Source organism: Anolis carolinensis, chromosome 6, assembly GCF_035594765.1.
Source record: "Anolis carolinensis isolate JA03-04 chromosome 6, rAnoCar3.1.pri, whole genome shotgun sequence".
Lineage (NCBI taxonomy): Eukaryota > Metazoa > Chordata > Lepidosauria > Squamata > Dactyloidae > Anolis > Anolis carolinensis.
Genome location: NC_085846.1, coordinates 65,806,958 through 65,823,333, shown reverse-complemented (window position 1 = coordinate 65,823,333; position 16,376 = coordinate 65,806,958).

Here is a 16,376-nt window from a genome sequence, read left to right as displayed (position 1 = left end):
AAATCTGCCACAAGCCTCTGCAGACTCAAAATGCAGTGTCCTCTAGGATAGTTAGAAAGGAAGTGTTTCACACCGAAAAAATTAGGTCTAATGAACCCGAATGTGCAAAATAAGTGTTGGAAGTGCAAAGAACATGTGGGCTCCTTTTTTCGTGTATGGTGGTCGTGCGAGGAAACTCATAAATTTTGGAAAGCTATAAATATCGAAGTTCAGAAAATACAGTAGAGTCTCACTTATCCAACACTCGCTTATCCAACATTCTGGATTATCCAATGTAGTCAATGTTTTCAATACATCGTGATATTTTGGTGCTGAATTCGTAAATACAGTAATTACTACATAGCATTACTGTGTATTGAACTACTTTTTCTGTCAAATTTGTTGTATAACATGATGTTTTGGTGCTTAATTTGTAAAATCATAACCTAATTTGATGTTCAACAGGCTTTTCCTTAATCCCTCCTTATTATCCAACCTATTTGCTTATCCAACGTTCTGCCATCCCATTTACGTTGGATAAGTGAGACTCTACTGTACTTTAAAAGACCTTCCCCCTAAAGCCAGAGTATTACCTTCTAGGAATAACCAACAAAGATACAGATTTCAACATAAATGAGGACATTTTATTTACGTACATGAATACAGCGGCAAGAATTTCATTTGCAAAACATTGGAAATTACAGAATACTTCAAGCAGGGAAGATTGGCTTGGTAAACTGGACGAAATATATGATATGGATGCATTAACATTTTTGGTTAGACAACATAAAGGAAAACCAATAAAACGTACGGACTGGACATATTACAGCAGAGTCTCACTTATCCAAGCTAAACGGGCCAGCAGAAGCTTGGATAAGCGAATATCTTGGATAATAAGGAGGGATTAAGGAAAAGCCTATTAAACATCAAATTAGGTTATGATTTTACAAATCAAGCACCAAAACTTCATGTTATACAACAAATTTGACAAAAAAGTAGTTCAATACACAGTAATGTTATGTAGTAATTACTGTATTTACGAATTTAGCACCAAAATATCACAATATATTGAAAACATTGTCTACAAAAATGGCTTGGATTATCCAGAGGCTCGGATAAGCGAGGCTTGGATAAGTGAGACTCTACTGTATGAAGAATATAAGGAATATAAGTTGAAGAACTAATCAAAAGAATAACAAAATCTTGGTCGGAATCGATACACAACAAATCCACCCAGTAATAAGTGAAAAAGAGAACACAAGTGGAAAACTAACCCGAAGCGATGAAAATGGAAGACTGACAATTATCCCTTTACCCCTTTACCTTTACTTTTATCCCAACCCCCCTTACCAACCACCCGTTTTTTCTCTCCCTTTCCCCCCTTTTATACAATTGTATATACATTTTTTCAATAAAAATTATATATATATATATATATATATATATATATATATATATATATAAAGAAAGGAAGTGTCTCCTCAGTTTTACTTTTAGCAACCAGCATGTTATGGTTGAGCCTTATGGCTCCAATACTGGGAGACGTGGTCGTAAGACTCCTCGAGAGTCAGACTCTCTTGAGGAGCGAGAGAGGAAACGGCTGCGAGACATCTTTGCAGAACCATCTGACGAAGACTCCTTTGAGGGCTTTACTGAGAGAATGGAGGAAGAGGTGGTTAGCTCAGAGGAGGATGATATGGAATGGACTCGTGTAAGGGAGGATTTGGGTGTTCCTGGTAATGATAGCATGGGAAGCGACTGGCGGGTTGCAGGATCGGACCCGTGGACGAGTTGGAGGGATGGGACGGGATCCACAGCTGGGGATGCTGTGGGGCGTAGTCAAAGATGTTTTAGCTCTGATGAGGATGATGATGATGAGGCACCTGGAATTAGGGTAACAGCTGATAGTGATGAGGAGTTGTAAACTGGCATAAAATGGGGTTTGGAATCCAGGGCTAATTGCGTTGGGCAAGGTAATCTGGATGGACGCTTGGGATCTTGTTGGGAAATTCCTGAAGACGGGTGTGTTTTGTTTGCTGAATACGTAAGTTACCAAGGACACTGGGCATAGGCGGCGGGAGGAACTGTGTGGGCTTTTGTTGTGCAACCTGTGTTTAATCTTATTAGCTTGGACCTCCGTCGTCTTCTTGACGGACATTATTTACCTACTCGGAATTGACGCTGGACTGGCTGACTGACTGACTGACTACGATCTTGGACGACCCTTTCTTTGTCTATCGGAGGATTTCGTGGAACCTAAGACGCCTGCACCTAGTAATCGACCTCGGACCGGATTGGGACCCCGCTGACCGCTGCAACCCTTGATTGATGTGTTTGGACCTGGAGTTCGCCCGCTGCACGGAGGAGTAACAACTTAGTTGCTCAACCACAGCTGTTGAGTAGCAGAGAGGAATCTGCTGCCAATATTTATGTTCTATTGAATCTTTGTTTACCAGCTTTTGTTTGTTTAAGGTCCCAGGCTGAAGTAAGCATTTTTGGTTTAACCCGTATTAAACTCTTGTTTAATCCGGTTTATCTTTTGAACCGTTTTTGAGTGACTTTTCATATTGAAGCCGAGTGTTTGCCTAGCTCTTTGTTTTTTACGAGCATTTTTGGTTCTGTACCTTTAATAAACTGTGTTGAATCTTATCTAGTGGCGTTCTGTCCTTGACACAGCAACACCAAATGTAGTCTCTAAATCAGGGGTCCTCAAACTTTTAAAGCAGAGGGCCGGTCCACAATCTTTCAGACTGTGGAGGGGCCGAATTGTCATTTGAAAAAAAAAACCCGAACAAATTCCTGTGCACACTGCACATCTTATTTGTAGTGCAAAACAACAACAACAACGAAAGAACAATACAATATTTAAAAATGAAAACAATTGTAAACAACATAAACCTATCAGGATTTCAATGGGAAGTGTGGGCCTGCTTCTGGCCAATGAGATAGTCAAGTTAATTAGGATTGTTATTGTTGTGTGCCTTCAAGTCATTTCAGACTTTGGGCAAGCGTAAGCCTAAAATTATTTATTTATTCATTTACTACATTTATTTATTACATTTATATCCTGCCCTTCTCACCCCGAAGGAGACTCAGAGCAGCTGTATGTACATACAATATATTATATTATTTAGCATAGCACAATATTAGATTATATATTACTATATTGTACTATATCACTATATTGTAATATTATATGTAATATATAACATATAATTAATATTATATGGTATTATTATTAGTATTATATTGTATAACATTATAATATTATTATCAATATTATATGTATATACAATATATTATATTATTTAAAATGATATAAAAATATTATATTATAAAACTGAGGGCAGGGGCCAGGTAAATGACCTTGGAGGGCCGCATCCGGCCCCCGGGCCTTAGTTTGGGGACCCCTGCTCTAAATCTTCCCTGGACATGTTGTTTCTTAGTAGAATGTCCCAACCACTAGATATACTGGACCTCTGGTCACAGATCTACAAGGGTTGAATGAAAAATAATGCCTTCGTTACATTGGTTTGGATGGGAATATTTTAATAAATCAAACACAGAAATAATCCTCAGAATGTGCTCTTTAACTACCACTTTTCCCTTTTTCACATAATCACCAGACAATTGGATACATTTCTGCCAATGATGAACAAGTTTTCTGAAGCCGTCATGAAAGAAGTCGACACTCTGTTTCCGCAACCAGCGTCTCACAGTACCCATCGTGCACAGATCTTCCGATAGCCAAGCAAAGCAATAATGTCTCAACGATACTACAAGATGCCATTATATCTTTATCATATCCTTTATTACAGGGAAAATGTACCTTTGCTTGGTACTATCCTTGTTTCTTACAATGTGGAACTTTCTCCCTAGCGAAATGAGGTTAACTCCCTCTCTCGTGTCCTTTCATAAAAACTTAAAACTTGGCTGTGGGGGAGGCATTTGAGCAGCAGACGTAGCATTAATTGTATAAACAATTTTATGACAGATAATGGACAGAACCGGATTATGACTCAAATTGCGCTTTCTACATTTATGTTTATATGGAGGTTTTTAATTAATGTTAATTGTTTTAAATTGTAACTGTTTTACATATTATGTTTTCTAGCATCTAATGATTGCTGATTGTGAGGCCGCCCTGAGTCCCCTCTTGCGGGGTGAGAAGGACGGGATATAAACGTCTGAAATAAATAAATAAATAAATAAATAAATATTTTTTTTAAAAAATTGTGCATATAACTTGCTGTTTTAAGAATCTTGGAACCAGGGCAGTGGGAAAAAAACAAATTTTCAACTGTGTCAGTAAATATTGAATTAATGTTTTATATTTATAATCTGCATTTATTTTTGTTTTCTATAACTTTAAATAGCTGATTAGAAGATGGGTGTGTGGCAAGCACTTCGTTGTCGTGATGCTTGTTAAATCATTTATTATTTTTTGATCTGTGAAATAATTTGCGAGATAGCAGCAGCTGTGGGATGCATCTGGAGTGATAGGGAAGACAAGGCTTCTATGCAGCTAATAATAGGACAAGGGAGAGAATTTCAGTAGGTATAGTTTGCCATCCATGTGCTCTTTTATAGCTTCTCCAACACAGTGCATGATGCTGAGACTTAAGATATGCCGAAGGAGAATCATATGGTTTTGCAATTTTGACTTTTGTGGATTTGCAGTTTTGACCTTTCATGTATTTGATTAAAATATTCTTTCTACAGATCTCTAGGTCTACCAGTGTGACTTTATGGTCAAGTTCCTTCAACCATGCTGGAGGATTTAGATTTCTAGAAAAAAAAACGTATCTCTAGGAATCTCTAGTTCTTCTGATGCAATTCTGTGATTGATGATACACTCATGCTGGAAGACCTAGAAATTTCCAGAGAGTTGGGTTGCTGTGAGTTTTTCAGGCTGTATGGCCATGTTCCAGAAGCTTTATCTCCTGATGTTTCACCCACATCTATGGCAGGCATCCTCAGAGGTTGTGAGGTCTGTTGGATTAATTAATTTATTAATTAATCAGCCCCAGAGGGTTTTTAATAATCTATCCCGTTTTTATTACGATCTTACCAGTTATGTGTTTTAAATGCAATTTTTTATCCTGTATTTTTGTTTTAATTGATATATTGTATTACTGTTTTATCTTTTTATAGTGTGATTTGTATTATGTTGCCTATGTTTTGTTCTATGTTGTTTGGGCCTCTGCCCCATGTAAGCCACCCCGAGTCCCCACGGGGAGATGGTGGTGGGGTATAAATAAAGTTTTATTATTATTATTATTATTGGAAATGAGGCAAGTGGGGTTTATATATCTGTGGAAAGTCCAGGTTGGGACTTTCCACAGATACATAAACCCTACTTTCCACAGACATAAATCTGGATTTTCCACAGATATTTAAACCCCACTTGCCTCATTTTTAGCAGACCTCACAACCTCTGAGGATGCCTGCCATAGATGTGGGTGAAATGTCAGGAGGGAATGCTTCTGGAACATGGCCATACAGCCTGGAAAACTCACAGCAATCCAGTGGTTCCAGACAATAAAGCCTTCGACAATTCCTAGAGAGTTGTTCTCTTAGATAAAAAACTAGTAACATTCTTTATATGCAGTTTCCCACTTTCTACTTTGCTCCTAATCTCAGTGAATATGGAAGGCTGATTATAGAAGCTGGGAAGAGCTTAAAGCTTGCAGTTTTTTTGAAGGACACAGGATGGAGATGCCAAACCTGTGCTAAGCCATACTACAATGTATTTTTTAAAAAATACTTTAAATGCATAGAATCTCCTATCTCCCTGCATGTCGTATTCAATGCTGGTCTTTGAGCCTGCATGATAATTAGTGCAGTTGCTGGTGCTCAGCAGAGAGAAGGGCCAAAGGCTGACTATAGGAGTGTGGAATGAAGGCACATAAATGGAGAACGTTCTCTCCATGAGATCTCCTCTGACAAGACACTTTTGTAAGAGCACTGTTCTTTTAGTTCCAAAATTAGCCCTGCGGCATGACATGTTGGGTGCGTTCAGGAACAGAAAAAGATGAGAAAAGAGGATGGGAGAAAACGGGAGAGTGGAATGAAGAGAAGAGATGTTCAAGAAATATGACAAGTCCTATAGGATAGAGGAAACCTAGCTACTGTGCAATTGTGAATTAAAAGTATATCCCTAAGAAATCTAATATTTCTGCAAAACCTCAGCACAAGCACTGCCTCCTCCGCACAGATCCTTCTCAATGTAAGAGGGATGGTAGGAGGGTGGATACGTGAGGGAAAAAGACATGTTACTGTAGACCAGGGGTCCTCAAACTTTTTAAGTGGAGGGCCGATTCACAGTCCCTCAGACTGTTGGAGGGCTGGACTAGGATGAAATAGACCAAAATTAGGATTGTTGTTGTTGTGTGCCTTCAAGGCATTTCAGACTTAGTCAACTCTAAGTCTAAAGTTTAGGACAGAGGCCAGGTCAATGACCTTGGAGGGCCTTAGTTTGGGGATCCCTGATCTAGATGATCTCATAAGACCATAGGTAAGCAAAGAGACCTCCAAGACTAATCTAGATGGTCTCATAAGAGCACAGGTAAGGAAAGGGGCCCTCAAAGGCCATCTAGATGGTTTCATAAGACCATAGGTAAGGAAAGGGACCCCCAAAGGCCATCTAGATGATCTCATAAGGCCACCAGAAGACCATAGATAAGGAAAGGGGCCTCAAAGACCATCTAGATGTTTTCATAAGACCATAGGTAAGGAAAGGGCCCCCCAAAGACCATCTAGAAATCTCACAAAACCCATAGGTAAGGAAAGGGACCATTAAAGGCCATCTAGATGGTCTCATAGGACCATAGGTAAGGAAAGTGACCTCCAAAAGCCCTCTAGTTGGTCTTATAAGGCCGTAGCTAAGCAATGAGACCTTCAAATACCATCTAGATGATCTCATAAGACTATAGGTAAGCAAAGAGACCTCCAAAGGCCATGCAGACTTAAGTCAATCCTAAGTCTAAAGTTTAGGATAGGGGCCAGTTAAATGACCTTGGAGGGCCGCATCCGGCCCCCGGGCCTTAGTTTGGGGACCCCTGCTGTAGACTAATGGCTACCATGTCAGAAGGGTGGTGAATAAAACTCTGGAATTTAGTCTAGACTTTAAAGGAGCTTTCTAAGGTACTGGGCCTGTTTTGGGGATAGGGTTCAGTATTTTGAGCAACATTCAGACTAAAACTTAAAGTAGATTCAGCATCCCTCTTACATGGAAGCCACTCCAGGTTCCAGTACTGCTATAATGCAGTAGTTGTGTTCTTTTAAAAAAAAAATAATTTTTATTGAAGTACAAAAAGTTTTAATTACATAAAAAGTGGGGGAACATTATAAGTAAAGAAAAGTAGGAAAAAAGAGAGAGAGAAAAGTGTGTGTGTATGTGTGTGTGTATATATATATATTGTTGGATTATGGTTGTATGTGTATGAAATGTAAATCAAGTGTTTCTGCTGTTTTGCAAGAGTGTGTGTTTCAGCAATGAAACAGTTAACAGCAGGCTAGTTTTGACTGACAGCCTGCTATGACCTATCAGGCATGATTTCCGGCTTTAGAGGTCGGCAACTTCCTTCGAACTGAGGAATGTGCTTCTTATCTCTGTGTGTGTTGAGCTGTGCTTGCCGAGGCGAGAGGCTGAAGAGAAATGCCAGCTCAGAGCGATGGCTTTTGCTGTGCTTTGTAAATATGTATTATAGATATTGAAATAAATGTTTGGACTTCAGACTACAGATGTGTTTGAGTCTGACATTTGAACAGAGGAATTGGTGTGGCGGACGATTGCAACCAATTCATCAGGGTGCTGGAGAAGATGATTGATGGAGCTTGAAGAAACCCACCTGGCTCGCACCCCTGACCTCCACGCTGTGAGAGAGAGAGAGAGAGAGAGAGAGAGATAGATAGATATGGAGGGTGAAGGTAGGCGGGGAAGGATATAGGGAAGGGTGTTTTCTGGGAAAAGTAAGATGGGATGGGGTAAGGAAAGGTAAGGGGTAAAATTCATAACTTCCGTCCTTCTTTCTTCTGTTTTAAATCCATAATATAAAGTAAAGAAAATATGCAAAAAATTAATTCTTTCCCTTTTTAAGTCTTGATCTCATCTCCAAATACTCTTCAAAGGGGGACCAATCTGTCATTTTTAAACCTTTGCCAGTATTCTCCTTTAGAAGAAATGTTAATTTATCCATATCCTTAATCTCCATAACTTTAAGTATCCATGCCTTCGTATCAGCTGTTGTATCCATCTTCCATTCTTTCGCTTAGACCATTCTCGTCGCTGTAATAAAATAAATAAATAACCGATCTTTATTTTGATCCGCAAAAAGTTCTGTATCAAACATTCCCAGCAAGTAATATTCAGGTCTCATAGCAAAATTCGTTTTAAGATTTTTTTGACATGCTTTATGAATATTCTTCCAATAACTCGTCATTTTGCAGGACCACCACATATGGAAGTATGAACCTTCCTTAGACTTACACTTCCAACATTTGTTATCCGTCTTCTTGTACATCATTCCTAATTTCTTCGGCGTCATGTACCAGTGGTGCAGCATTTTTAGCCAATTCCCCCCTCAAATCCGAAGCATATGTAAATTTAATTTGGTTCTTCCAGATTTCTTCCCATTCCTTTAGTTGTATCGGTCTGCCTACATTTCTTGCCCATTTAATCATTGAATTCTTTATTTCCTCAGTTTCCATAGCCCAGTCGAGCAATTTATTATATAGCTTTGCTATGAATTTTTTTTATCAGATTGTATCAATTTTTCCCAAAAATCATCCTCTGCAAATCCTAATTTATTATCCATATTAAAATGCTCCCTAATTTGCAAGTAATGAAGCCATGTGACGTCCTTATATTTTTCTTGTATCTCTTGATGAGGCTTTAAGTCCGAGTTTGTTTTCGCTTTGGTAGTTGTGTTCTTTAAAGTATTTGTGTTGTAGTAAATTGCTAAAAATAACAGAACTCAAGTCAAAGTTTCTTGATGGCAGTTAACAACAATGTTTGTACCCTGGTTCTCTGAATGGTGAGAAGCCCCAAGGCTAATAATAATAATAATAATAATAATAATAATAATAATAATAATAATAAATATTTATACCCCACCACTATCTCCGCTAAGGTGGTTGGGGCAGCTCACAGAAGCACTTACCGTATATACTCGAGTATAAGCTGACCCGAATATAAGCTGAGGCACCTAATTTTACCACAAAAAACTGGGATAACTTATTGACTCGAGTATAAGCCGAGGGTGGGAAATGCAGCAGCTACGGGTACAGTTCAAAATAAAAATAGATACCAATAAAATTTCAATAATCGAGGCATCAGTAGGTTAAATGTTTTTAAATATTTACCGTATTTCAAAGAAAAACAATAAATTTGCTCTATAATTGGAAAAGTCGGGGCCACAAAAACAATATGGTATCAACAATAACCTAATAATAATAATAATAATAATAATAATAATAATAATAATAATAAACTTCATTTGGATCCCACCCTATCTCCCCATGGGGACTCAGGCCGGCTTCCAACATAGTAACAGGCAAACATTCAATACTTATATAAACAATGCAGAGCTAGATGTAGATCTATAATTATAGATACTAATTTCACATATGCATTTCCCCCTGAAACATTTGCAAATCCCCTCTGTGTGTGTGTGTGTGTGCGCGCGCGCATTTCCCCTACAATATTTGTAAGCCCTATATATATATATATATATATATATATATATATATATATATTCATATCTATCTAGACATGTCTGTATATATTTGTGTGTTCATTTCCCACCTGTAATATTTGCAAGCCCTATATATAGGTAGGTAATAATATATTCATATCTATCCAGACATCTTTCTTTATATAGATATTTGCAGAGACTTGCAAATATATGAGGGTAAATTCATATATAAAAATAATGTATGTGTATGGCTACAGATACACAGGTACATGGATCTATATGTATAAAAGATTTGCAAAGACATATGAGAGGAAAATTCATATATAAAATTAATGCATATAGATAGATACACATATAAAGGTACATAGAGATGGCAAAAGCTTGCAAGGGGTTAATGCCTATATATCTATTGGAGAGTTTAACAAATATTTCAGGGGGAAATGCTTTCATAAGATTAATGAATATATATTTTTCTTCTTCCTGACTTGCAAGGGTGCCTCTCTTTTCAAAACATACCCTTAATTAAGAGCAAGGGAAGCTTTACAAAAGAAAACACACTGATAAGGAAGAAGAGAGAAATAGATCACATATTTCAAGCAATAGCTTGCAGACTCCGTTGCCGGCCTTGACCTTGACCCGATTATAAGCCGGGGAGGCTTTTTCAGCTCATAAATAAGGGATGAAAAACTCGGCTTATCTTCGAGTATATACGGTATTTATTTATTTACAACATTTCTACCCCGCCCTTCTCACCCAAGGGGACTCAGGGCGGCTTCAAAGTGCCACATAAGCAACAGACAGTACATAAGCGTATAAAACAGCAAGATAAGTCTGAAAACAACAAACATATAAAATCCCATCTGATAAAATTGTAAAATTCCTAAAATGCAGTAGAACTTGCGAATAAAGGTGGCTATCTACAGTAGCATATCAAAGTGAGGAGTGAAGCAATTGATGGGTCCTCAAATCTGACCATAGATTACACAAGGTCCAAGGCCTGTCTAAAAAGCCATGTTTTTAAACTAGCCCGAAGACATTGAGAGTGGGGGCTAACTTAATCTCTCTAGGGTATTCCAGAGCTGGGGGCCACCACCGAGAAGGCCCTCTCTCTCATCCTCACAAACCGTGCCTGAGACAAATCGGGCCTCCTTGGTAGATCTCAAAGCCCATGCCGGTTTATAGAAGGAGATGCAGTCTCTAAGATAGGTTGGACCTGAAGCATATAGGGCTTTATAGGTGATAACCTGCATTTTGAATTGAGCCCAGAAACTTGTCAGAAGCCAGTGGAGCTGCTTTAAAAGGAGTGTGATATGCTCTCTATAGCTAACCCCAGTTAGTAATTTGGCTGTCGACCTTTGCACTAACTGCAGTTTCCGAGCCCTCTTCAACGTTAGCCCCATGTAGAGTGCATTACAGTAATCCATTCTGGATGTAACTAAGGCGTGGGCCACCATGGCCAAGTCGGGTTAGCCTGTGTTCATACTGAGTTGAAAGGAATCAGCAACTTTGAAATATATCTGTTTGGTTTCAACAGATTGTTAAGCACAGGTCAAATTTTATTTATTTATTTACTACATTTATATCCCGTCCTTCTCACCCCGAAGGGGACTCAGAGCGGCTTACAAATTAAATTTACATACAATATTATATTATTAGCATAGCATAATAAGGTAAAGGTAAAGGTTTTCCCCTGACGTTAAGTCCAGTCATGACCGACTCTGGGGGTTGGTGCTCAAGCTCATCTCCATTTCTAAGCCGAAGAGCCAGCGTTGTCCGTAGACACCTCCAAGGTCATGTTGAAGGGGCAAGGTTGTAAAAGATGTAAAAATACTCCTCTTAATCCAAAGTCAAAAGCAGGAGGCCCCTTTTCTGTGAAGAGGCCGAGGAAAAACACCACAAAAGTTGGATCTTCAAACTGCAAAAGAACTATTTATTGCGTGGCCATAGCAATGAGACAAATATATGCATACATGCAATCAAAGGATTTGTCCGAATTTCCAAAAATGGTTGCAAGGTTTTTATCACCTCACAGAAGTTATCAAGTATAACCTTATTGGCTTACAAAGATCATTTACCCCATTTGTCTAATGTTGTCTACGTCACAAGCATCTTAACCATCATGCAATCCCATTGGTTTTCTATGCTGTAACAACATGTAATTCTTTAGACAATGGTGCTTTCATGTTATTGACCCTGACTTGTTGCAAGTATATGCTCGAAATTGTATGGGAACCGGTTCTGACTTGATGTATTGTTATTATTTGAAAGTAACTTCTTTTCTCTGGAACAACTCTTTTCCCAAACATCAGCATTTTCTCTCAAGCGCAGGCCTTCCTCAAACATAGGCCTTTTGCAACTTAGGTCAATCAAAACATATGGGGCTTATAGCCATTACAAGTATCTTTGAAAATTCTTTTTAAATCCACATCTCCCTCATTCCCTATTTTTTTTCCCCGAAGATGAAAGTCTTCGAAAACCAAGATTGCACACACACAGAGCAAAGAAGCAATCAGACTATCACCATACAGTGACCCCCTGTTCTGTGGCCAATCATCCACATCCACTCTGGATGTTTCTGGTGTAGTTCCTGTGATCTCACTAGGAAACAACATCCAAGAGTTGTATGTCTTCTGTTTTTAAAAGGGCTACTGCAAAGGATAATGTAGCTCTATTAGCATATATTATCACGGCAAAGCAACACAAGACTATCAATAACATTATGACAATTGCAATCTCAAACATGGCCAGTGCCTTCACTCACTGTAGGTCAAGAAGTCAAGAGGTGAGAAACTACCAATATGAGTTCTGAACGTACTATGTGGTGTATTTTGGATACATCCTTTTGATTTGTTCTGATTGACAACAAGTTGTGTTTTGTATAATTGCCAATCTGTGTTGCATCTGGGTGTTGGCGAAAGAGTCTGCTCCCGGTTGGAGGGATTGCAAACCTCTTATCATGTAGTTTGCCAGTTTCTCTAGCTTTTGTTGGAATGCATTGGATTCTGTCTAACATTCAGAGCTAGACAAGATTGTATGTGTCACTGTATGTCCTTTTAACTGTGGCTCAGCCAGATTTGTCTCATGCCCAGGTGGCTGTTGTATGTCAAATGATTTCCATCCTGCAAGAATTAAGGTCTGGGGGCAGTGTCTTTTCTGCCCAACTCCCACAAATCCAGTGCAGTCCTGGCCCAATCCTGCCAGCGACTTTATGTATCCATGTAATGTGGAGTTGTCTGCACATGTCAAGTTCTCCTTGGTTGCAGATGTCTGTGTCCTGTATGTCTGACAGGAATGCAATGAATTCACATCTAGGGTATTGGGGCATGGTTTTCGTGAGGGTCCAGTGAGGTTTGGGCTGAGCCAAGTGATGTATAAAGGGGCAAAAGGGGATGAAGGCCTCCCCTCCTTAAAACAAAATGACTGGGATCTGTTGTTTTTGGTGTGGTGTTTGGAAAATGGGCTGTTTGCAGGTGTATGAAAATGTTGCGCTTCACATTAGGGAGCAACTTTTTACGGAAGACAGAGTAGATTGCGGTACTGTTTGCAGGTGTGTGGTGTTTCTCCCTCGTGGGGTTAAGTGTGGACCTGCCATAATGGGCCATCCCTGAGTGTGATTGGAAGGCCATGTGAACATACCCAACAGTCATGTGCTTGCAATCTTTCTGTCATGGCATTTATCAATTTGTGTAATGTATTTCTCTCCCATTCTGCTGTAATGGGGTGTGAAGGATTAACCAATTCAATGACATCACCTCTGCAATTTTAAAACAACAGTTCTACATCTTGACTGGAACAATGCAAGCAAATGCAAGCAAATGAAAGCTATCAAGCTAACAATCAGAATCAATGGCAGTATTAACCACTCTAACAATTCAGCAGTAAAACTTATTCAGGTTTTAGAAAGGATATAGTCCACAGTAGAATTTTGATCAAGCCCCAGTCATTTGGCTTCTTCCAATGATGGATTCTTTGCTAGGGCCAGAGATGGCCATTCACATACATGTCCAACTTTCAGGTCTTTTCAGTCTTTGGCATAAAGTCAAACCGGGGGTGTGTTTCCTCTTCCTTGATCAAAGGAATAATGTTCAGTTAATTTGAAGAAAGTCTCTTTTCGTCCAATCAAGTCTCTAGTCTCTAAGAATAGTCTCTGTGTCTAACCAGTCTCTGGTCTTTTTAAAGAGTATCTCTGTGTCCAGGAAAGTCTGTAAAGAAAATCTCCATCTCTCACAAGGCTTTAGCTGTCATACCCAGCGTGTGGTGTGGGGTAGACTCAACCCCTGCGGGTTTTGGATTCCAAAACAGGCCTTCCAGTAATAATGCCTTATGGATCTCCAATTTTGGAAAGCTGGCCTCTCAGTAACAATGCCTTATGGATCTCCAATTTAGGAACAGGAGTCTAAAAAGCTGAAAAAGAAAGCAGAAAGATAGTGAGAGAGAGGGGGGGGACGGATTACCCATCTGTCGATCATCCTGTTCGGCATCACTTTTGTCTCGGCCAATCTTGTTGAAATCCCTTGTCTCTCCGCAGATGGGGCAGGCAAGCCACTACTCAGCTCCCAAATGACCCCCTCCATGGCCTCTTGAGAAACGATTCCTCCATGGGCCTTCTTTTGCGATCTGCAGCAATCCTTTTTACTCTGGTCCTGCTGCAATGGTTAACTTATTTTATTCTTTGTCACGTTGTCTCTGTGCTATATCCTCCTTTTGGCTTAAAAAGCAAGGTTGTTAGATGGCATATGAAAAAGGTCCCTCATTGTCTCTCAAATCCGGCAAAAATCCAGGTTATTTGTAATGTCCCGTTACAAAAGGTCTCAACCAGGAGGGTTGGATCAAAATAGAAAATTGTATGTTGTTGAATTGGTTAGCCCTTACAGCCTCCAGCCTGATGCCATACTCCATCACAGCACTCAGCAACACCTGTAGGCCTTCCCAGGCCTCTCAATAAACATGTCTCCTAGACTTCCGGTTTTATCCCATACAGGAGCCCAGGACCTGTAAGAGACTAGCAAAAACAATGAGTGGGAAAAGAAGGGGAGGGAAATACTCATCCTTCCGGGCGTCTCGCCCACATCCACGGCAGGCCTTCTTAGAGGTTGTGCCTTCGACAACACACTCATCTGTCATGGAATCCCGACAAAATCTTTCTTCTCCGCATCTCTTTTTTCATAAACGATTTAACAATCGTCTATCCACTTGCTGCAATGCAATCTTCCACTCCAGTCCTGCTGCAGTGTTAAACTTACTCAATTCCCCTTTTACACTGTCTCGTTGCTAGGGTTTCCATCTCTACATTATTCCAAATCCAATGTCATAACAATATTGTATCTGTTTTGTTTTCTCATTGCTGGATAAACTTTTCCTTCCCACTGGGCTGCTTTCTCCTCTCTTCTTCAATTTCTCCTCCCTCTGCCCTATTTTTAATTGATCCTATTCAGTCAACACTCTTGTAACCTGGTGAGTCAACATATGGAATTATTGTTCTCCCTTTTTGCTATTGTTTGTTGTGTCTTGAGCAGAGGTGGATGCAACCAATTCTTCTGACAGCACACACTTAGAAAGAAAGGGGGAAAAATAGAAATGCCTGCTGTGTCCTTGTGAGGAAGCCTGTATTTTCTTTCTCCCCCTTTGCCATTTAGCCAGGAATAACTAGCGTTCTGATTATTCCACATCTTTGTTTGAGAACCCCACACTCGTGCTTTAAAATACCCATATCCAGGCATCCTGCCAAAGCCAAAATGAAGCTTCTCTCTCTCTCTCTCTCTCTCTCTCTCTCTCTCTCTCTCTCTCTCTCTCTCTCTCTCTCTCTCTCTCTCTCTCTCTCTAACTAGAAAACATGATTATGGGACAAGATTGCCTGGAGACAAATGTATGAGAAAATATCACCCCTCCTTATGATAGTTTGTGCTAATAGGAATATTATGGGGTTGACATCATTAAGGCTTTACATGTTTCTTATTTTAGTTTATAATGCCAAGCAAGGATTCTGGGGCTGTTGTTTCATTCATAAGAGAAACATGGTCACAGAGAAGCTTTTGACACATCTGACAGCTCTTTGGAAATGGGTTTCTAAGTGCCACTCTACTACTACATTGTCTACTTGGCTATTATTGCTGTGTTTGCTCACTGTTTGTGCTTCTTGCTGCCCAAGAGGAGGTAATTCAGTCTCTCAAGATAGTAGTCAGTGCATTGTTTCGAGTTGGCACTGTTTGATATGCTACAATCCTTGAACTCAGTGGGATTTATCCCTAAATAGAATTGCGTAAGATTGCAGGAATTATTCTTCCTAAGAATTGGGTAACTTCCAAGTCACACAGACACACAAAGTCAAAGGAACTCATGTTGGATCTAATGATTATAGATCAGGGATGGCTCTCCTTTTCTTTCTAAACACTGGATCCTTTGGGGGAGGCAGGGGTGTTACAGTATTCTCCTGAAATCTCGGGACAATATCCCACATTAGCCCATCATGATTCATCGGTTAAATGCCAGAAACTGTTAAAAAAAGGAATGGGGGAAGAAGAGGGTCTGAGATCATTTCAGGAGCACAGGATCCGCGATATTCCATTTCAAAACTACAAAAACGTGTGGGATGGGACATATCAGAATCACCCACATCGAACTGAATCGATGGCATGGCCAAATGGACTGTCCTGTGGGTGGTCTGCCATAATTCAGCGGACTGATCCTTTTTGGGGGGTA